This window comes from Scardinius erythrophthalmus (assembly GCF_964197995.2).
Source record: "Scardinius erythrophthalmus genome assembly, chromosome: 16".
NCBI lineage: Eukaryota > Metazoa > Chordata > Actinopteri > Cypriniformes > Leuciscidae > Scardinius > Scardinius erythrophthalmus.
The window spans coordinates 41,866,269-41,889,071 of record NC_138236.1 but is presented as its reverse complement, the minus strand read 5'-3'; the positions used below and the strand labels follow the sequence as shown (position 1 = coordinate 41,889,071).

General features: G+C 42.7%; 1 protein-coding gene across 2 annotated transcripts in view; it reads left to right on the top strand.

The window, feature by feature from the left end:
- LOC308703840 (stonustoxin subunit beta-like) overlaps nucleotides 1–22,803 on the top strand; it is a 124,599-nt gene that overhangs the window by 8,970 nt on the left and 92,826 nt on the right. The window contains exon 1 of one of the 2 annotated variants that reach the window (XM_081387800.1): nucleotides 9,562–9,733. The exons of the other annotated variant lie outside the window; for it this stretch is intronic. The gene's annotated coding sequence lies outside the window, so the exon portion shown is untranslated. Of the gene's footprint in view, nucleotides 1–9,561; nucleotides 9,734–22,803 lie in introns of those variants that run through there. 2 annotated transcript variants of the gene reach the window in all.

The window sequence follows — 22,803 nt, the reverse complement described above, 5'->3', positions numbered from 1 at the left end:
GAAAATGTTGTGCTGAAAGTCTATGGCCACTTCTCCACATCTGCCAAACGAAGGGAATCACTGAAAGAGTTTTGCAATTTCTGTGATGTGGAGTTCCGCGAGATTCTGCGACATGTTACAACAAGGTGGCTGTCCCTCAATCCAGCCATTTCCCGGCTTATGCAATCCTGGACAGCTCTCAGGTCTTATTTCATCAGCCTGGGAGAAGAGTGTCCCAGACAGATCAGAGCTTTGTTAAAGCTCAGTGAAGCCTCAACTGAGGAAGATGCTGATAATGTGGAAGTTTACCTCCTGTTCTCCAATAACATCCTCTCCCTCTTTGAGGATGTTGTAAAGAAGCTGGAAAATGATTCAACCACCTGTGTTGAGTTATATTCCATCATGTCTACCTTCAAGCAAAAACTCACACAGAGAAGAGATGACCAATTTTATGGCTACTTAACAAAAGTGAAGCTGCAGCATCTTCTCCCACATGATGCAGACAGGGCAAGGAGAGATTTCACAGAATTTCTCAACACAGCAATCTCATACATTGAGAAATGGTTTGACTTTTCAGAGGACAACTGGCTGTTCTCCCTGCAACCTCTCTCTCTGCACCATGGCATGCTTTCCTTCAGCGACACTGAGATAATCACTAATAAGCTTAACCTCATCCAAAAAGTCAGCATGGATGAACTTTATGATGAATGCACCACAGCAAATAGCATTCTGAAGGGGCTCAGAGAAGGTGCAGATGATGAATGGAAGTCCAAAGACGTGGCTGCCAGGTGGGTGGCTCTCTTTCAAGTAGCTAACCTGCCTAACATGCTGTCTATCATCAGCCACATCTTAAGTATCCCAGCATCCACTGGTTATGTGGAAAGGATCTTTTCCAGAATGTCCAACAAATGGAGTGACAGCAGGAACAGGTGCTCCGTGGAGCTCATAAGGAGTGAGCTCTTGATCACTCTCAACTTTGAGCAGTCCTGTTCAGAGTTTTACTCTATCTGTTTGAAAGACAAACAGCTCCTCAGTGCTGCACGGAGTGACAAGAAGTACACTTATAAAAGGAAGTAGGCATGCTCCAATACTGCACACTACTACTTCTGGGCCACTGATGTTATCATGTTCATGATGTTCATGGAAGATCCTTTGCAAGTCTCCTGCACTATATATTTTTTTCCAATAGACTTTTTTGAGTATGAAAGCTTTTGTTTAATTTAAAGTTAACCCTTTAGGCGTCAGAGGTTTTTTCCAAAAACGTTCGATTTTGACATCTTAATTTCAAAAGGCTATATCTTAAAAGTGATAAAAGATAGAGACTTTCTGTAAATTAGAGAAATATTAAGGATGACCCAAAGTTTATGTAGGGATTACATTTTCCCATCTAATTTGCATATTATGACGTCATATAGTGGCGGCCATCTTGGATTATAGAATTTTCATGAAAAGTCACATGTTTAAATGATAAAATGCAGCACTTCTTTCCCCCAAAAATGTCCCTCACCTTCTGTATGCTATACTGCACAATACTGAATGCTCAGGTAAATAGTAAGTAGTGAACAAACTGTGTAAATCATTACTAATAAATGGTAGAAACAAACTGAATGCATGTAGCGGTTGGCCTTTTGCTGTAGAGATTTTCCATTTACTACATACAGTTGGCACTCTGATTCCATGTATATGGGGCACATATTATTCATATGACACACAAACACAAGTAGACAAGACCGGTTTAGTTCAAAAGCTCACTCGCCATGCCAGCCACAGATCATGAGTGCGATGACCAGACAAGACGAGAGACAATGTTAGTATTTTCTTTTTCTTTTTGTGTTTTTTTTTTTTTTTTTTGGTTGTTGTTTTTTTAGCTGACAAAGACGCACACATCACAAGGACATGAACACACAAAAAAGAACACATATTGTACACTACTAAATGGTCAGGGAAATAGATAGTAAATCAACAGTGTAAATGATTACTAATAAATGGCAGACAAAAAAAAAAAAAAGAATTTATGTTGCAGGGCTTTTGCTGTAGAGATAATGACTCCCTATCCATCCAGGTGACATTTCTTGTAGTGTTTCATGGTGTGGTCTTGCGATAGACTATGCATAATAGCCCCTCTGCCCCGTGTCACACCGCCTCTGCTTCTGCTACGAGCAGCGCGGGCGCGGCCAGATCTGCCTCGCGCGCGCGCCGAGTGTGCACAGCTCGGACTACTGTCATTGTCATTGCGACTCCCCACCCTGCCTCCACGTTGCCCCCTAACTGTCCTATGAATACTTCGACCTCGTCTAACATACCCAGTGGCATTAGACAAAGCCTCCACCACAATACTGTTGCCGCGATTGCGGAGACGCGGTCACCATGGCTAGCGCGGTAAAAAAAATCTCCCGCGGCCGCCTCGTTCCCCACAACACTAACACGCCTGCTAACTTCGCGATGAACACTCCGACCCCGGGAAACATTGTGCCCACCACTGACATTGGGCAAAGAAGCATATATATTGGGCAAAGGATTCACCGTTTGTGCTTGGTGTAGAACTATACTTTCACTTTCAGAATCACCGTCATTTTCTGAAGGCAGATAACGTTATTCCCCTTCAGAATTAGGGTCCGCGAATAGAAGACCCAACACTTCATTGCAGGTAAGCTTTATTGATGCCATTAGATAATAATAATAATAATAATAATAATCTAATGCAAATACTCGCTGACGTTGACAATATTGCTCTGATAAAATGGCTCACTCGCACACGAGCTCCGCTTTTGCTCGCACTGATTCAATGCGCTCTAGCTCGAAGATTTTGTATAGAAACATGACGTTTTTTTGAGTCGGGGATGAAGTATAACATGTCTGCCAACTAGTGGAGGGGAGGTCGAACGAAATTTGACACCCTATTTGACAAAATCGGCCGTTTTATTCAGTGCCGCATCTTGTCGAGTAAACTCGACCGTGGCGCCTAGAGGGTTAATAAGTTATGGATCTGTTAATTTAATAAGTTAATAAAATATGGTTCACATCTCACACAAGTTCCTCCAAATGCCTATTTTTTTTGTGGTCTCACTGTCCCACCCACCCCCCCTCCCCCCCTCCCCCTCGGCAGGCGTCCCTTATTTTCCTCTATTGAAGGTGGCAACCCTATTTACAACATAACATTCCATTCAATACAATTGATAATCTTGTCATTCAGTTTATAAATGAACCATTTAAATACTTGAAACCATAGCATTGAAAACAAAGTGATAGGTTTACATTACAATTCATGGAACCCAATAGAAACTCCATAGGAGCGAATGGAAAGCTAATGCCACCAGCCACCACAGCTCATATAAATACATTGAGATGGCTTAATGCTGTTAGCATTAAGCTAACGGAACCCGTCAAGTCAAGTCAAGTCATCTTCATTTATATAGCGCTTTTAACAATGTAGATTGTCTCAAAGCAGCTTTACAGAGATAAGCGTATAATTTAAGGTAACAGAGATTGTTTCGGCTTTACAGCAGAGTTAAGTTATTTCCATCTAAAGTTAGTTTTAATTGATTTGGTTCCGTCGCAATGATCATTTGTTATTAAATTAGGGGCCGCTAAGACGACACCATTCTCTCTACACAGACTTTAAACGCGAACCTGTGAGAAACGCTGATGGCGTTCACATGCGCATTTAGAATGGGTTCTATAGTTATGTGCGTTAGAATATACGCAGGTTTGGAATTCCCTACAAGCCAAGCCTAAACAAAATACTTGTCTTTCCTTATAAATTTAGATAAGGAATTTTATTTTATTTGTTGCTTTGGGGTAGGACCGCAAGACGAATTTTCCCGACAACGCCTTATCTGTAGAGTGGTAGTGGGATCCTCCATAGGGAGAGACTAGTTGGCACTTCAGCACTGCGTTGTCATCGGTCCAGGTGAAGGTCCTTCGTCAGATCTGGATACGGCCTGGATCCGGCAGGCTGCAGGAAAAACCTTGGGATAAACACAGACACTAAAATTAGCGTAGATGCCATTCTTCTCATGATGTAACGAGTACATCAGGATTTTTGGGAAGTGTTCCCGGTTCCGGCTGACCTAATCTATGCAGCATAACATTAAATTATAGAAGTCTATAATGTATTATGTGAAAGCTAGGTCAAAGAGATGTGTCTTTAATCTGGCTTTGAACTGACAGAGTGTGTCTGCTTCCCGGACAATGGTAGGAAGACTGTTCCAGAGTTTTGGTGCTAAATAGGAAAAGGATCTACCACCAGCAGTGGATTTAGATATTCTAGGTATAATCAACTGGCCGGAATTTTGAGATCGTAATAGACGTGACGGACTATAATGCGTTAAGAGCTCGCTCAAGTACTGCGGAGCTAAACCATTCAGTGCTTTGTAAGTAATCAGCAATATTTTAAAATTTATGCGATGTTTAATAGGGAGCCAGTGCAGTTTTGACAGAACTGGGCTAATATGGTCATACTTCCTGGTTCTGGTAAGAACTCGAGCTGCTGCGTTTTGGACCAGCTGTAGTTTGTTTATTAAGCGTGCAGGGCAACCACCCAGTAGAGCATTACAATAATCTAGCCTTGAGGTCATGAACGCATGAACTAATTGTTCCGCATTTGTCAATGAGAGCATATGACGTAATTTAGATATATTTTTAAGATGGAAAAATGCAGTTTTACAGATACTAGACACGTGACTTTCAAATGAAAGATTGGTATCAAAGAGCACACCCAGGTTCCTAACCAACGACGAAGACTTAACAGAGCAGCCATCAAGTGTTAGACAGTATTCTAGGTTATTACGTGAGGAAGTTTTTTGTCCAATAATTAGAAACTCTGTTTTTTCAGAATTTAGAAGTAGGAAATTACAAGTCATCCAATTTTTTATATCCGCTATACATTCCGTTAATTTTGTGAATTGATAAGTTTCGTTAGGTTTTGAAGAAATATAGAGCTGAGTATCGTCAGCATAACAGTGAAAGCTAATTCCATGTTTCCTAATGATATCTCCTAAGGGTAGCATGTACAGAGTGAACAGCAGCGGTCCTAATACTGAGCCTTGTGGTACGCCATACTTAACCTGTGATCGATGAGACATCTCATCATTTACTGCTACAAACTGATAACGGTCAGATAAGTATGATTTAAACCATGCTAGTGCATTTCCTGTAATGCCAACATAATGTTCTAATCTATTTAAAAGAACGGTGTGGTCGATGGTGTCAAATGCAGCGCTAAGATCGAGTAACACTAATAGAGAGATACAACCACGATCGGATGATAAGAGCAAATCATTTGTGACTCTAACGAGAGCTGTTTCGGTACTATGGTACGGTCTAAATCCGGACTGGAAATCCTCACAGATATCATTTCTTTCAAGAAAGGAACACAGTTGTGAGGATACTGCCTTTTCTAATATCTTTGACAGAAAAGGTAGATTCGAGATCGGCCTGTAATTGACTAATTCTGAAGGATCAAGTTGCGTTTTTTTAACAAGCGGTTTAATCAAAGCCAGCTTAAAGTTTTTTGGTACGTATCCTAGAGACAAAGACGAATTAATGATATTAAGAAGAGGATCTATGACCTCTGGAAGTATTTCTTTCAGTAGCTTAGTCGGTATAGGGTCTAACATACATGTTGTAGATTTAGATGATTTAATGAGTTTAGTAAATTCTTCCTCTCCTATAGCAACGAATGAATCAAATTTTTCCTCAGGGAGACTACAATGCACTGCCTGATGCGATACTGTAGTAGACGGTTGCATAGTTATAATTTTGTCCCTTATATTATCAATCTTATAAGTGAAGAAGTTCATAAAGTCATTACTGCTGTGTTGCTTGGAAACTTCGGTGCTTGAAGCTTTATTTTTCGTTAGTTTAGCCACCGTTTCAAATAAATACCTAGGATTATGTTTATTTTCTTCTAATAGGGTTGAAAAATAAGCAGATCTAGCAGCTTTTAAAGCCTCTCTGTAAGTAATTGAGCTCTCTTTCCATGAAATGCGAAATACCTCTAGTTTTGTTTTCTTCCAGTTGCGCTCCATTTTTCTGGCTGCTCTCTTAAGGGCCCGAGTGTGCTCGTTGTACCACGGCGTTGGACTATTTTCTTTAATCTTCTTTAAGCGCAACGGAGCAACTGTGTCTAAAGTGCTGGAAAAGAGAGAGTTAAACGTTTCTGTTGTAATATCTAGTTCTTCTAAGCTATCTGAGATGCTGAGATGATGAAACTGATTAGGAAGATTATTAATAAAGCAATCTTTAGTAGCAGAAGTGATAGGTCTCACATATTTGAAACACGGAGTCGGCTTTGCAGCCTTGGCTAAATGCAAATTACACGAGACTAGATAATGATCTGAGATGTCATCGCTCTGCTGCAGAATTTCAACGGCATCCACATCTATTCCGCGTGATAATATTAGATCTAGAGTATGATTACGACGATGAGTAGGTCCTGACACGTGTTGTCTAACTCCAATTGAATTTACAATGTCTTTAAATGCCAATCCCAATGCATCTTTTTCATTATCGATGTGTATATTAAAATCACCAACAATTAGTACTTTATCTGCAGTCAATATTAATTCTGATAGAAAGTCCGCAAATTCTTTGATAAAGTCTGTATGGTGCCCTGGTGGCCTGTATACAGTAGCCAGCACAAATCTCAAACGTGATTTATCGTTTACACTATATATTTTTACATTAAGCACCAATGCTTCAAAAGAATTATATTTAAAACTTGATTTCTTAGTGGTTTTGAAACTATTACTATAGATTACAGCAACACCACACCCTTTGCGTGTCAGACGAGGCTCATGTTTATAACAGTAATCTTGCGGGGTTGATTCATTTAAAGTAATGTAATCGTTTGGTTTTAGCCAGGTTTCTGTCAAACACAGCACATCTAGGTTATTATCTGAAATCATATCATTAACAATGAGTGCTTTTGAAGTAAGTGATCGAATATTCAGCAACCCAAGCTTTAGCATTTGCTCATCTGTATTATAGCTGTTTTTTATTTGTTGAACATCAATTAAATTTTTAACCTTAGTTGGGTTTAAACGTTTTTTGGATTTCCAAATTCGGGGAACAGACACAGTCTCTATATGATGATAGCTAGGTGAAAGAGGCTCTATGTGATGGGATTTATCTGACCTTGGTGACGCGAGGCCGCTAGCAGACAGTCGGTTTAGCCAGTCTGTCTGCTTCCTGACCTGAGCCCCAGATTGTCATGTTTGAGCTCTAAGACTATGAGCCATATTACTAGAGAGAAGAGCAGCACCATCCCAGGAGGGATGAATACCATCTCTTTTCAACAGGTCAGGTTTGCCCCAAAAACTTTTCCAATTGTCTATGAATTCTATATTATTAAGCGGACACCACTTAGACAGCCAACCGTTAAGCGAACACAATCTACTAACTATCTCATCACTCCTGCGAACAGGAAGGGGGCCAGAGCAAATTACAGTCCTTGACATCGTACTTGCAAGTTCACACACCTCTTTAATATTAATTTTGGTGATCTCCGACTGGTGGAGTCGAACATCATTAGTGCCGACATGAATAATGATCTTAGAGAATTTACGATAAGCATTAGCCAGCACTTTTAAATTTGCTTTGATGTCAGGCGCTCTGGCTCCCGGCAAACATGTGACTATGGTGGTTGGTGTCTCTATTTTCACGTTCCGTGTAATAGAATCGCCAATAACTAGGGCACAATCATTCTCAGTGGGTGTTTCACTGAGCGGGGCAAATCGATTTGTTATGGTAATCGGAACGGAAGAGTGGTTTTTAGATCCGCGACTAGAGCGATCCCTCACTGTCACCCATTTGTGATACATAAACCCGTCATTATAATACATAAGGATGACAACAACAATAGCAACATGCTAGCGGACACAACAACAAACAGACTCACCAATTCCCGCAGGTATTCAACACACCGCGGCACCAGACGGCTTCTAAAGACGATGGTGGTGGACACTACAAATACAGGATTGCATGCTAGAGTTAAAGTGTAAGTTGCAGGTTAACCACCACAGGCAATTAATGTGTAAATTAAAGTGCTCTATATGTATATATTTAATTATTTCTGTCTTAAAATGCGTTAAAATAACATTTATTGGGTTTTCTTCAAAGGTAGTGTGTTTTTTCAGTTACAGGGTGATGACGTCACAAGAGGAACTCGCAACCCATACTCTGCTAGATTCTAACTGTATTGTGGCTATTTGGAGAACGACTGAGGATGTGGGAAACCATCAAATTCTTTATGGACCACAGCCCTACAATTTTCAACTGGTCAGGCGTGAGAGAGGGGAGTCATGGCACTCAAAGAGTTATTAATGCTTGGTGTGAGGAGAATTAGTGGAGGGATGGCCAGTTGTCCTGGTGAGTAACGTTAGCTACGTTAGAGCTAGTCTAGCCTGGTGCAAACTTAACCCGGATAATATAACGGAACAAGCAAGTCTTTTCAAAAGATTGCCATCATGTAGAATAGCAAGGAGGGACAACGACTGAACTGAATACATTATTTACTTACAGTAAGTTAGTCCAAATCAGAGCTGTAACGTTAGAGATGCACTCACTGCACAGGCATCAATCGCTAGTCTCATCGACGCCTCAAACGTCATGTAATACACTTCCTCAATGCACGCGTTATCAATTTCTCATGATTTAATTAGCGATGTTTATTGTCAGAAAAGAAAAAGAGAGCTCGATGTCCCCATCACTGTGTTTGTGTGGGCTATCAGCAGTGGAGAGTATGTGCTGCCGTGAGGTGAACGCGTTTTGGAGTTTAGTGGAACAGCCCGACCTGTGACCGGCTGGTCTGACGTGCCTGAACCCGTTTGTTTTGCGAATAGCTTATTCTCATTTCAGGCAGGATCACGGTCCCCTTGAAGTCAGCACACACGAGTATGTTTACAATGGAGTTATTTTATCCATAATTTTTTTTTATCAAATAAAACATACAACCAACTTTTCTGAAGTTATGTAAGGCGAATATAGCTGCAAGCGTACGGTAACTCTACTATGAGTTCCTCTTATGATGTCACGCCCCATCTAGTGGAAGGGAGCGGGAGCAGTTAAAACCACTGTTAAAAGTGCCAACTTTTCATATTATATCAGCATTTTGGTATAAAAAAACAATGGTGGGCGGTTCTTATCTTTATGTTTAATAAACACATTGCATTATCTTTGTGAAAAATTTAACCTGCAACTTACTGTCATAGAACGCTCTCTTACGCCACCCTCTGGTTTCATTCGCTCCCTCTCTCATGAATATTAGAACTGCACTTCCCAGCACTCCCTCTATCATTATCACCATCACCTGTTCATCATTATCTCCCCCTTTATATTGACTGTGTCTTCCATTGTTCTGTGCGAAGTCTTGATTTGCTCAGCAGACATTTCCAAGCATACTCTCCTGTTCACCGTGTTATTCTGAACCTTGATCCTTGCCTGTATCCTGGACTCTGTGAACCTTTGCTGCCTGCCCTGATCCCTGCCTGTATCTGACTTTGAGTATTGGATTGTCCCTCTGACTACTGCTGCTATCTGTTTATGTCTGCCTGCCTGTGTTTCTTACCTGTGTTAATAAAGTCTTGCAAATGGATCCCTCTGCCTCAGCCTCAGCATTACAGAAGACTTCGCCAGCCCAAGACCCAGCAGACTTTCTTCACTTGGCCAACGAAGTCTCAGCGCAAGCTTCTGAGTTGGTTACTCATCGTCAACAGCTGGTTAAATTAACTTCACTCACCGAAGAGCTTGTAAGGTCAGTGCAGGCATTAACCCCGCAGCCGGCAGCCGCTGCACCCGATCCTTCTCCGCCAGCCGTGAGTCCCCCTTTTGATAATCAAGTCAAGTCAAGTCATCTTCATTTATATAGCGCTTTTAACAATGTAGATTGTCTCAAAGCAGCTTTACAGAGATAAGCGTATAATTTAAGGTAACAGAGATTGTTTCGGCTTTACAGCAGAGTTAAGTTATTTCCATCTAAAGTTAGTTTTAATTGATTTGGTTCCGTCGCAATGATCATTTGTTATTAAATTAGGGGCCGCTAAGACGACACCATTCTCTCTACACAGACTTTAAACGCGAACCTGTGAGAAACGCTGATGGCGTTCACATGAGCATTTAGAATGGGTTCTATAGTTATGTGCGTTTGAATATACGCGGGTTTGGAATTCCCTACAAGCCAAGCCTAAACAAAATACTTGTCTTTCCTTATAAATTTTGATAAGGAATTTTATTTTATTTGTTGCTTTGGGGTAGGACCGCAAGACGAATTTTCCCGACAACGCCTTATCTGTAGAGTGGTAGTGGGATCCTCCATAGGGAGAGACTAGTTGGCACTTCAGCACTGCGTTGTCATCGGTCCAGGTGAAGGTCCTTCGTCAGATCTGGATACGGCCTGGATCCGGCAGGCTGCAGGAAAACCTCGGGATAAACACAGACACTAAAATTAGCGTAGATGCCATTCTTCTCATGATGTAACAAGTACATCAGGATTTTTGGGAAGTGTTCCCGGTTCCGGCTGACCTAATCTATGCAGCATAACATTAAATTATAGAAGTCTATAATGTATTATGTGAAAGCTAGGTCAAAGAGATGTGTCTTTAATCTGGCTTTGAACTGACAGAGTGTGTCTGCTTCCCGGACAATGGTAGGAAGACTGTTCCAGAGTTTTGGTGCTTAATAGGAAAAGGATCTACCGCCAGCAGTGGATTTTGATATTCTAGGTATAATCAACTGGCCGGAATTTTGAGATCGTAATAGACGTGACGGACTATAATGCGTTAAGAGCTCGCTCAAGTACTGCGGAGCTAAACCATTCAGTGCTTTGTAAGTAATCAGCAATATTTTAAAATTTATGCGATGTTTAATAGGGAGCCAGTGCAGTTTTGACAGAACTGGGCTAATATGGTCATACTTCCTGGTTCTGGTAAGAACTCGAGCTGCTGCGTTTTGAACCAGCTGTAGTTTTTTTATTAAGCGTGCAGGGCAACCACCTAGTAGAGCATTACAATAATCTAGCCTTGAGGTCATGAACGCATGAACTAATTGTTCCGCATTTGTCAATGAGAGCATATGACGTAATTTAGATATATTTTTAAGATGGAAAAATGCAGTTTTACAGATACTAGACACGTGACTTTCAAATGAAAGATTGGTATCAAAGAGCACACCCAGGTTCCTAACCGACGACGAAGACTTAACAGAGCAGCCATCAAGTGTTAGACAGTATTCTAGGTTATTACGTGAGGAAGTTTTTTGTCCAATAATTAGAAACTCTGTTTTTTCAGAATTTAGAAGTAGGAAATTACAAGTCATCCAATTTTTTATATCCGCTATGCATTCCGTTCATTTTGTGAATTGATAAGTTTCGTTAGGTTTTGAAGAAATATAGAGCTGAGTATCATCGGCATAACAGTGAAAGCTAATGCCATGTTTCCTAATGATATCTCCTAAGGGTAGCATGTACAGAGTGAACAGCAGCGGTCCTAGTACTGAGCCTTGTGGTACGCCATACTGAACTTGTGATCGATGAGACATCTCATCATTTACTGCTACAAACTGATAACGGTCAGATAAGTATGATTTAAACCATGCTAGTGCATTTCCCGTAATGCCAACATAATGTTCTAATCTATTTAAAAGAACGTTGTGGTCGATGGTGTCAAATGCAGCACTAAGATCGAGTAACACTAATAGAGAGATACAACCACGATCGGATAATAAGAGCAAATCATTTGTGACTCTAACGAGAGCTGTTTCGGTACTATGGTACGGTCTAAATCCGGACTGGAAATCCTCGCAGATATCATTTCTTTCAAGAAAGGAACACAGTTGTGAGGATACTGCCTTTTCTAATATCTTTGACAGAAAGGGTAGATTCGAGATCGGCCTGTAATTGACTAATTCTGAAGGATCAAGTTGCGTTTTTTTAACAAGCGGTTTAATCAAAGCCAGCTTAAAGTTTTTTGGTACGTATCCTAGAGACAAAGATGAATTAATGATATTAAGAAGAGGATCTATGACCTCTGGAAGTATTTCTTTCAGTAGCTTAGTCGGTATAGGGTCTAACATACATGTTGTACATTTAGATGATTTAATGAGTTTAGTAAATTCTTCCTCTCCTATAGCAACGAATGAATCAAATTTTTCCTCAGGGAGACTACAATGCACTGCCTGATGTGATACTGTAGTAGACGGTTGCATAGTTATAATTTTGTCCCTGATATTATCAATCTTATAAGTGAAGAAGTTCATAAAGTCATTACTGCTGTGTTGCTTGGAAACTTCGGTGCTTGAAGCTTTATTTTTCGTTAGTTTAGCCACCGTTTCAAATAAATACCTAGGATTATGTTTATTTTCTTTTAATAGGGTTGAAAAATAAGCAGATCTAGCAGCTTTTAAAGCCTCTCTGTAAGTAATTGAGCTCTCTTTCCATGAAATGCGAAATACCTCTAGTTTTGTTTTCTTCCAGTTGCGCTCCATTTTTCTGGCTGCTCTCTTAAGGGCCCGAGTGTGCTCGTTGTACCACGGCGTTGGACTATTTTCTTTAATCTTCTTTAAGCGCAACGGAGCAACTGTGTCTAAAGTGCTGGAAAAGAGAGAGTTAAACGTTTCTGTTGTAATATCTAGTTCTTCTAAGCTATCTCAGATGCTGAGATGATGAAACTGATTAGGAAGATTATTAATGAAGCAATCTTTAGTAGCAGAAGTGATAGGTCTCACATATTTGAAACACGGAGTCGGCTTTGCAGCCTTGGCTAAATGCAAATTACACGAGACTAGATAATGATCTGAGATGTCATCGCTCTGCTGCAGAATTTCAACGGCATCCACATCTATTCCGTGTGATAATATTAGATCTAGAGTATGATTACGACGATGAGTAGGTCCTGACACGTGTTGTCTAACTCCAATTGAATTTACAATGTCTTTAAATGCCAATCCCAATGCATCTTTTTCATTATCGATGTGTATATTAAAATCACCAACAATTAGTACTTTATCTGCAGTCAATATTAATTCTGATAGAAAGTCCGCAAATTCTTTGATAAAGTCTGTATGGTGCCCTGGTGGCCTGTATACAGTAGCCAGCACAAATCTCAAACGTGATTTATCGTTTACACTATATATTTTTACATTAAGCACCAATGCTTCAAAAGAATTATATTTAAAACTTGATTTCTTAGTGGTTTTGAAACTATTACTATAGATTACAGCAACACCACCCCCTTTGCGTTTCAGACGAGGCTCATGTTTATAACAGTAATCTTGCGGGGTTGATTCATTTAAAGTAATGTAATCGTTTGGTTTTAGCTAGGTTTCTGTCAAACACAGCACATCTAGGTTATTATCTGAAATCATATCGTTAACAACGAGTGCTTTTGAAGTAAGCGATCGAATATTCAGCAACCCAAGCTTTAGCATTTGCTCATCTGTATTATAGCTGTTTTTTATTTGTTGAACATCAATTCAATTTTTAACCTTAGTTGGGTTTAAACGTTTTTTGGATTTCCAAATTCGGGGAACAGACACAGTCTCTATATGATGATAGCTAGGTGAAAGAGGCTCTATGTGATGTGATTTATCTGACCTTGGTGACGCGAGGCCGCTAGCAGACGGTCGGTTTAGCCAGTCTGTCTGCTTCCTGACCTGAGCCCCAGATTGTCATGTTATAATCGTCATGTTATAATATACAAATTGTCAGAATCCCAGAATGTCGTTACCTGAGAAGTTTGATGGATCACCAGCCACCTGTAAAGGATTTTTAATGCAATGTGAGATCTATTTCAGTCAGTCCCGAGAGCACCATACCGACCAGAGTCGAATCTTTTTCGTATGCTCGCTTCTGACGGGAAGGGCGCTGGAATGGGCAACAGCGATGTGGACTGGAGGACAGCTTTCCTCTTTGACCTATGATGTGTTTAAAACTCATTTCAGAGAGGTGTTTGAACATCCCGCGGGAGGAAAGGACCCAGGGGAACTGCTTCTGTCATTACGCCAGGCTAACTCGTCAGCGGCGGATTACACGCTCACTTTCAGAACGCTCGCTGCACAAACAGGCTGGGGTGACGGACCACTTATACTCTTATACCGTAAAGGACTCAATTTGGATCTCCAGGGAGAGCTGGCATGCCGTGATGATGGAAAAAGTCTCAATCAGATCATGGAGCTCGCCATTCGTTTAGATCATCTTATCCGGGCTCCTCGTCCATCTCACAGAAATCATCAATTCAGTTTCCCCTCTGTCAGCTGTAAAAGTTTTCTTACGATTAATACCGTTCCAAATTATTTTACATCCAATAAGGACATATAAACAATCCCGCGGTAACTAAGGCGCCTATCCCTTAGTCGTACTTTTAAGAGTTAGGTGAATAGTCTCTACAAATTCGTATTTTATTATAAAGATAATAGGAATTATAAATATAATAAATTTCCCCTTTGTAGTATAAATCTACCTTTTTAGGTACTCTTCAACCGTGTTTGCTACACAACAATAACCCTGTTGCTAGCTGCCTCTTTGGCTAGGCTGATAATCAATCAAACAGTGCATACACCCTCTTTAACAGAAATGGATGCTCACCCTCTGGTGCTTTCTCCCGGTGGGGGATCCTTTTGGTCCAGGGAAGAAAAGTGAAAGCGTACTCAAGAATTCCAAGTTCCAGTCAGATGATTATAATAAATGTTTAACAATATTTATTAAAAGAATCAAAAATGAAAAGAAAGCTTGTTACAGAATATAATAGAGTACTGAACTAACAGAGTGATGTTAGCTAGGCAATTAAGTCTTCTGGCTTCTTGCACTCAGGCACTGTTGTCCTCCTGAGCTGTGGATTGCAAGGATGAGCAAGGATCCGTCCAGATTTCTTGCTTTATATATCCCTAATCGAGGTGATTACATCATATTCACTGTAAGAACAAATAAACTAAACATCACATGCACATCTGCTGATACCAGCTAGCCTGGTCTATTTTCTACACACACACATGACTGTCCCTCTTGAACATACAATAGCTCCCTTGTATGGGAGAACACAGACCCTTGTCATTGCTCTCTCATGTGACTTGAGAGAGACAGGGATGAACAAAGACTTTTTCATTCAATACAATATGTCTTCACAGAGTCATGTGTTTTAACAAACTAGACAATTCTTCAGCAGCTCTTACAGGCTTCTTATTGTGACCCTTTCTGCGTTGACGTCGAGTTTGGGGCGAGGTTGAAGTGAATGAAATGACACTCTCAGGTGGAGCTTCGTCACCTTGCTTCACACAGCACAGAATCTGAACCTATGCAGATCTGTGTCACGCACATCTCCATGGCCGAACGTGATCGGAGGAGACGTCTGAATTTATGCATGTATTGTGCTCAACCTGGTCATCTGAGAGCCGCTTGTCCTGTGAGACCTCCCATGAGATCACCTCAGACGGCCGCATCCTCTGAATCTACTGTGGTGAGTCCCAAAATTCCTTCCTTTCATTCTCTTATCTTGAGAGTTTCGTTAATTTTGAATGGAGAGACTGTTGAGACGAGGGCTTTAATTGACTCCGGTGCTGCGGGGAATTTAATGGATCTTACGTTTGCACAAACTCCTTCTTTGCCTCTTGTTCCTTGTGAGTCTCGAGTTGCCATGACTGCACTGAACAGGCACCCTCTGGGGACAGGAGAGGCGCAGTACATCACGCAACCCCTCACTCTCAATGTCGGACCTCAGCACACGGAGAAAATACAACTATATACAATCAACTCACCTCATTACCCGGTGATTTTGGGATTTCCATGGCTGGAACGTCACAATCCACTCATTTCCTGGTCTGAGAGGAGGATTTCTCAATGGTCCCATTTCTGTCAGGAGAACTGCATGTCTGCTGTCCAGGGTCCTGAAACGAGTCATGAATCTGTGAGAGAATCGGATCTTCAAGAATTACCTGAGGTATATCATGATTGAGCCCTGGCGTTCAGCGAGAGTGAAGCTTCTCACTTACCTCCACATCGAGCAGGAGACTGTGCTATCGAATTCTTACCTGGGACTGTTCCACCGCGCGGGAGAGTGTATCCTTTATCTCAGCCGGAGACAGAAGCAATAAAGACGTACATCGAGGAACAGCTCGCTAAGGGTTTCATCACTCCTTCCACCTCACCAGCTTCAGCAGGGTTCTTTTTTGTTAAGAAGAAGGACGGTGGGCTTCGGCCGTGCATTGATTTCCGGGGTCTCAATGAGGTGACTATCAAGTATCGATATCCTCTGCCGTTAGTCCCCGCTGCCTTGGAGATGCTTCGCACAGCCCGGTACTTCACAAAGCTGGAATGCGTACAACCTCATTCGTATTAGGGTGACGAGTGGAAGACCGCTTTCTCCACAACTTCCGGTCACTATGAGTACCGGGTTATGCCGTTCGGACTTTCCAATAGTCCCTCCATATTCCAGGCATTCGTCAATGAGATCTTCCGAGACATGCTGAACCATACAGTTATAGTCTACATTGATGATATCCTGATTTATTCTGAGACTCTCAAGGCACACATCAGGGATGTTCGAGCTGTCCTTCAGTTTTTAATTGACAACCAACTAACCCTAACCCTAACCCAAAATTCAAAAGTGCGAATTTCACCAGACCCGAACCGCTTTCCTGGGATACATTATCAGTGCAGATGGGGTTTTCATGGATGACAGCAAAGTCCAAGCCGTGGTGAACTGGCCCCAACCAACATCTATTAAGGAATTACAGCGCTTTCTGGGATTTGCGAATTTCTATCACAGATTTATTCGTAATTTCAGTACTATTGTGGTCCCTCTCACATCCCTTCTTCAGGGAGGGGGGAAACAATTCCGGTGGTCTCTTGAATGCACAACGGCCTTTGAGCGGCTTAAGGCGAGTTTCACCACCGCGCCCATTCTGCATCACCCTGATACGGAGAGTGAGTTCATCGTTGAAGTGGATGCTTCAAACACAGGAGTTGGTGCCATTCTCTCTCAACGTCACGAAAGCCCGGCCAAGATGTTTCCTTGTGCGTTCTTCTCCCGCAAACTCAATTCGGCTGAGCGAAATTATGATGTGGGTGATCGAGAGCTTCTGGCTATGAAGGCAGCGTTTGAGGAGTGGAGACACTGGCTGGAGGGTGCGCGCCAACCTTTCATTGTACTCACTGATCATAAAAACCTGGAGTATATCCGTTCTGCTAAGCATCTGAATGCCCGTCAGGCCCGTTGGTCTCTGTTCTTCTCCAGATTTAACTTCAAGATCACCTACAGACCAGGATCCAAGAACGGGAAGGCAGATGCTTTGTCTCGTCAGTACGACAGTCCTAACGAACTCTCCAGACCAGAGTCTATTCTACCATCCTCGCTCATTGTTGCACCCGTACAGTGGGATATAATCACCGAAGTCACTGCTTCACAACAGGGACATCCTGCTCCGCCTGAATGCCCCGCGGATCGCCTCTTTGTTCCTCCTGATCTCCGTCACCGTGTTCTACAGTGGGTTCACTGCACCCCCAGCGCAGGACATCCGGGAATCACTGCGACTCATCAGCTAGTTTCCAACAGATTCTGGTGGCCGTCTCTACAATATGACATCATAACTTTCATCCACCAATGTATCACATGCAACACTGTTAAGTCCTCTCATCAGAAACCAGCCGGTCTCCTACAACCTCTACCCGTTCCTCAGCGTCCCTGGTCACATGTGGCAGTGGACTTTGTTACTGATTTGCCACTCACTCAAGGTTTCACCACCATACTCTCTGTAGTAGACCGATTTTCTAAGTCATGCCGTTTCATCCCACTGGCTGGCCTGCCCACTGCTCTACAAACTGCTGAAGCCCTTCTGAATCATGTGTTCCGCCTGTTTGGACTCCCTCCCTTACATCTCGAGTCTGGAGGGAACTTTGCTCTAAGTTGCACATTAATGTGAGCCTCACCTCTGGCTACCATCCTTAGTCCAACAGGCAGGTAGAGAGACTCAATCAGGATCTCCTTCGTTTCCTTCTGTCATAGAACGCTCTCTTACGCCACCCTCTGGTTTCATTCGCTCCCTCTCTCCTGAATATTAGAACTGCACTTCCCAGCACTCCCTCTATCATTATCACCATCACCTGTTCATCATTAGCTCCCCCTTTATATTGATTGTCTTCCATTGTTCTGTGCGAAGTCTTGATTTGCTCAGCAGACATTTCCAAGCATACTCTCCTGTTCACCGTGTTATTCTGAACCTTGATCCTTGCCTGTATCCTGGACTCTGTGAACCTTTGCTCCCTGCCCTGATCCCTGCCTGTATCTGACTTTGAGTATTGGATTGTCCCTCTGACTACTGCTGCTATCTGTTTATGTCTGCCCGCCTGTGTTTCTTACCTGTGTTAATAAAGTCTTGCAAATGGATCCCTCTGCCTCAGCCTCAGCATTACACTTACACTATAACCAAGCATTTAAGATAAGCGGAAAAAAACATTGTTTGTATAGAGACATACCGAGTGCAGCTGCTCCGGTGGCTTCCCCCTCACACTACTGATTGGGGAAACTCACCGCAGCTTGTAAAACGCGCTCACGTGCTATGATTGGTTGAAAGCGTTCACTACGACTACCATGTGACTCCTGCACAAAGATATGAATGAAGGGTGTGTCCAGGTGACTGGAAAAAAATAGAACCATAGAATTTTACTATTTATATTTTGCATTAATTTTATTAATTAATCTTACTATTATTCTCTATATTTACCCTGGGTTACACGATCATGGTTGTATCTCTCTATTAGTGTTACTCGATCTTAGTGCTGCATTTGACACTATTGACCACAACATTCTTTTAAATAGACTCGAAAATTATGTTGGCATTAGTGGAATTGCATTAGCATGATTTAAATCATACTTATCTGACCATTATCAGCAGGGGTTAAATTGGGATTTATTATGTGGGGGGGATCTACCTAGGAGGGTCCGGGGGTATGCCCCCCTCTGGAATTTTATTTGAAAAATCCATCCATCCATCCATCCATCTTCTACCGCTTATCCGGGGCCGGGTCGCGGGGGCAGCAGTCTAAGCAGGGATGCCCAGACTTCCCTCTCCCTCGACACTTCCTCCAGCTCTTCCGGGGGGACACCGAGGTGTTCCCAGGCCAGCCGGGAGACATAGTCTCTCCAGCGTGTCCTAGGTCTTCCCTGGGGTCTCCTCCCGGTGGGACATGCCCGGAACACCTTCCCAGGAAGGCGTCCAGGAGGCATCCGGAAAAGATGCCCGAGCCACCTCAACTGACCCCTCTCGATGTGGAGGAGCAGCGGCTCTACTCTGAGCTCCTCCCGAGTGACCGAGCTTCTCACCCTATCTCTAAGGGAGCGCCCAGCCACCCTGCGGAGAAAGCTCATTTCGGCCACTTGTATCCGGGATCTTGTCCTTTCGGTCATGACCCAAAGCTCATGACCATAGGTGAGAGTAGGAACGTAGATTGACCGGTAAATCGAGAGCTTCGCCTTGCGGCTCAGCTCCTTCTTCACCACGACAGACCGGTACAGCGACCGCATTACTGTAGAAGCTGCACCGATCCGTCTGTCAATCTCCCGTTCCATCCTTCCCTCACTCGTGAACAAGACCCCGAGATACTTGAACTCCTCCACTTGAGGCAGAAACTCTCCACCAACCTGAAGCGGGCAAGCCACACTTTTCCGACTGAGGACCATGGCCTCGGATTTGGAGGTGCTGATTCTCATCCCAGCCGCTTCACACTCGGCTGCAAACCGTCCCAGTGCATGCTGGAGGTCCTGGTTTGATGAGGCCAACACGACCACATCATCCGCAAAGAGCAGAGATGAAATCGTGTGGTCCCCAAACCTGACCCCCTCCGGCCCCTGGCTGCGCCTAGAAATTCTGTCCATAAAAATTATGAACAGAACCGGCGACAAAGGGCAGCCCTGCCGGAGTCCAACACGCACCGGGAACAAGTCTGACTTACTGCTGGCAATACGAACCAAGCTCCTACTCCGGTCGTACAGGGACCGGATAGCCCTTAGCAAAGGGCCCCGGACCCCATACTCCCAGAGCACCCTCCACAAGATGCCACGAGGGACACAGTCGAATGCCTTCTCCAAATCCACAAAACACATGTGGATTGGTTGGGCAAACTCCCATGAGCCCTCCAGCACCCTGGAGAGGGTATAGAGCTGGTCCAGTGTTCCACGACCGGGACGAAAACCACACTGTTCCTCCTGAATCCGAGGTTCTACTATCGGCCGGATTCTCCTCTCCAGTACCCTGGCATAGACTTTCCCAGGGAGGCTGAGAAGTGTGATCCCCCTATAGTTAGGATACTCTTATAGGTTACGTCCGTGGATCACGGCTGAACGCGTCTTCTCCGCACTCATTTAAGTTACAAACAAACATTTTTCACCTATCGTGCGTCTACTCTACACCCGTACCACTGAAAAGACGGATTATATCCAAGACTTAAGCCATAAATTAGTATTAATATTGATAGCACCACTGGTAGCGTCGTTGCTAACTTAACTTACTGTCCATCTGTTAAAATGGCGAATATATCAAATGTAAGTAGTCTACCTTTTGGTGCAGGTGAGGACACATTTGAGCTGCACGCGGTGCAGTCTGAGCTGGAAGCTGTTGAGAAACAGATCCACGACCTTTTAGTAAGAAAAGCCGAGCTGATAGACCGGCGTTTGGCTCTCGAAACATCGCGCGCCGAGGCACACAAATCAGAGATTAATGTTACTAACCCGATGACTCCGACCTCGTCTACTCCGTGCGTTCCTCAACATCGGTCCCGAACGTCGAGGTCGCGATCAGCCATGGTCTCATTCACTCCGGCTCCAACATGCCATCACGAAGCCTGGATTTTTCCGCAGCGGAAGTCGCGAGTCAGGTCTAGACCAAGAAAACTCTCTCCGACCCTCCCGGTTTTCGAGATATCCACACAAAACCGCTTCTCCCCTCTTCGCGAAACAGAACGCGATGCTGTGATCATCGGCGATTCCATCGTTCGACACGTACACGTTACGTTAAATAAAAGTAAGGTGCATAGTCACTGCTTTCCTGGTGCTCGTGTTTCTGAAGTCGCTGCTCACGTTCCCGAGATTCTGAACGAGCGCGTCGGAACCGTTGTCCTGCACGCGGGAGGGGCCGACATCAGACTGCGCCAGACGGAAGTTTTGAAGAAAGACTTCAGGAATCTGATCGATACGGTACGCAGCACATCGCCTGATATAACGATTATTGTGTCAGGACCGCTTCCCACGTACCGACTAGGTCATGAAAAGTTTAGTAGATTATTTGCGCTTAATGAATGGTTAATGTCATGGTGCAATGAGCAGAAACTTCTCTTTGTAAATAATTGGAATCTGTTTTGGGAGCGTCCTAGGCTTTACCGTGCTGATGGCTTACACCCAAACAGATTCGGATCGGATCTTCTGTCAGATAACATCTCCAAAATGTTAAATACCTTTTGACTAGTAAACAAAAGTCCAAATCATAGTATCTGCTGCACCAATTTAACTGATATAAATAGTGTAGAACATTGCATAGAAACTGTGTCTATTCCTCGTTTAGTGAGATCAAATCATAAATCTACTGCAGGATCTAGAAAAAATCTAATTGTTATTAAACCAGAAAATGTTGCTATTGGTAATCAAAAACAATTTTTAAAGCTAGGTCTTCTAAACATTAGATCACTCACACCTAAGGCAGTTATTGTAAATGAAATAGTCACAGATAATAGCTTCGATGTACTTTGCCTTACTGAAACCTGGCTTAAACCAAATGATTATTTTGGTTTAAATGAGTCTACTCCTCCTGGATACTTCTATAAGCATGAGCCCCGTCTGAATGGTCGTGGCGGCGGTGTTGCAACAATCTATAGAGATTTTCTCAATGTTACTCAGAAAACGGGTTATAAGTTTATTTCATTTGAAGTACTTGTACTAAATGTTACGCTCTTAGATGATAGAAAAACATCCCTATTATCTCTAGCCTTGGCTACCGTATATAGACCGCCTGGGCCTTACGCTGATTTCCTAAAAGAGTTTGCAGATTTTCTCTCAGACCTATTAGTTAACTTCGATAAAGCATTAATTGTTGGAGACTTTAATATCCATGTAGATAATCAAAATGATGCGTTAGGGGCTGCGTTTACTGATTTATTAAACTCCTTTGGGGTCAAGCAAAACATTACCGGACCGACTCATCGATTTAATCATACACTCGATTTAATTATATCACATGGAACCGATCCAACCGATATAGATATCATTCCACAAAGTGACGATGTCACTGACCATTACATGGTAACTTGCATATTACGTACTCCTGTAATATATCATGCTGCGCCGCGTTATCGATTAGGCAGAACAATCCTTCCATCCACCATAGATAATTTTTCAAACAGCTTATCGGATCTGTCTCAGCTGCTCAGTGAACCCAAACAAACAGATGAACTTGAGGAATTAACTAGCACTATGAGCACCATTCTCTCTGGATCATTGGATATTGTTGCGCCCATTAGATTAAAAAAGGTCAGAGAGAAAAGTAAAGCACCATGGTACAACAGTACTACGCGTGTTCTAAAGAGAGAAACCCATAATTTAGAGCGTAAATGGAAACAAACCAACTTAGAGGTCTTTAGAATCGCATGGAAAGACAGTATGTCACGTTATAAAAAGGCCCTAAAAGCGGCCAGGGCTGAGCATCTACGCAAACTAATAGAAAACAACCATAACAATCCTAAGTTCTTATTTAACACCGTGGCGAGACTAACAAATAAACAGATGTCTCCTGAACAAAGTATTCCATTACAGTTTAGTAGTAATGATTTCATGAAGTTCTTCACTGAGAAAA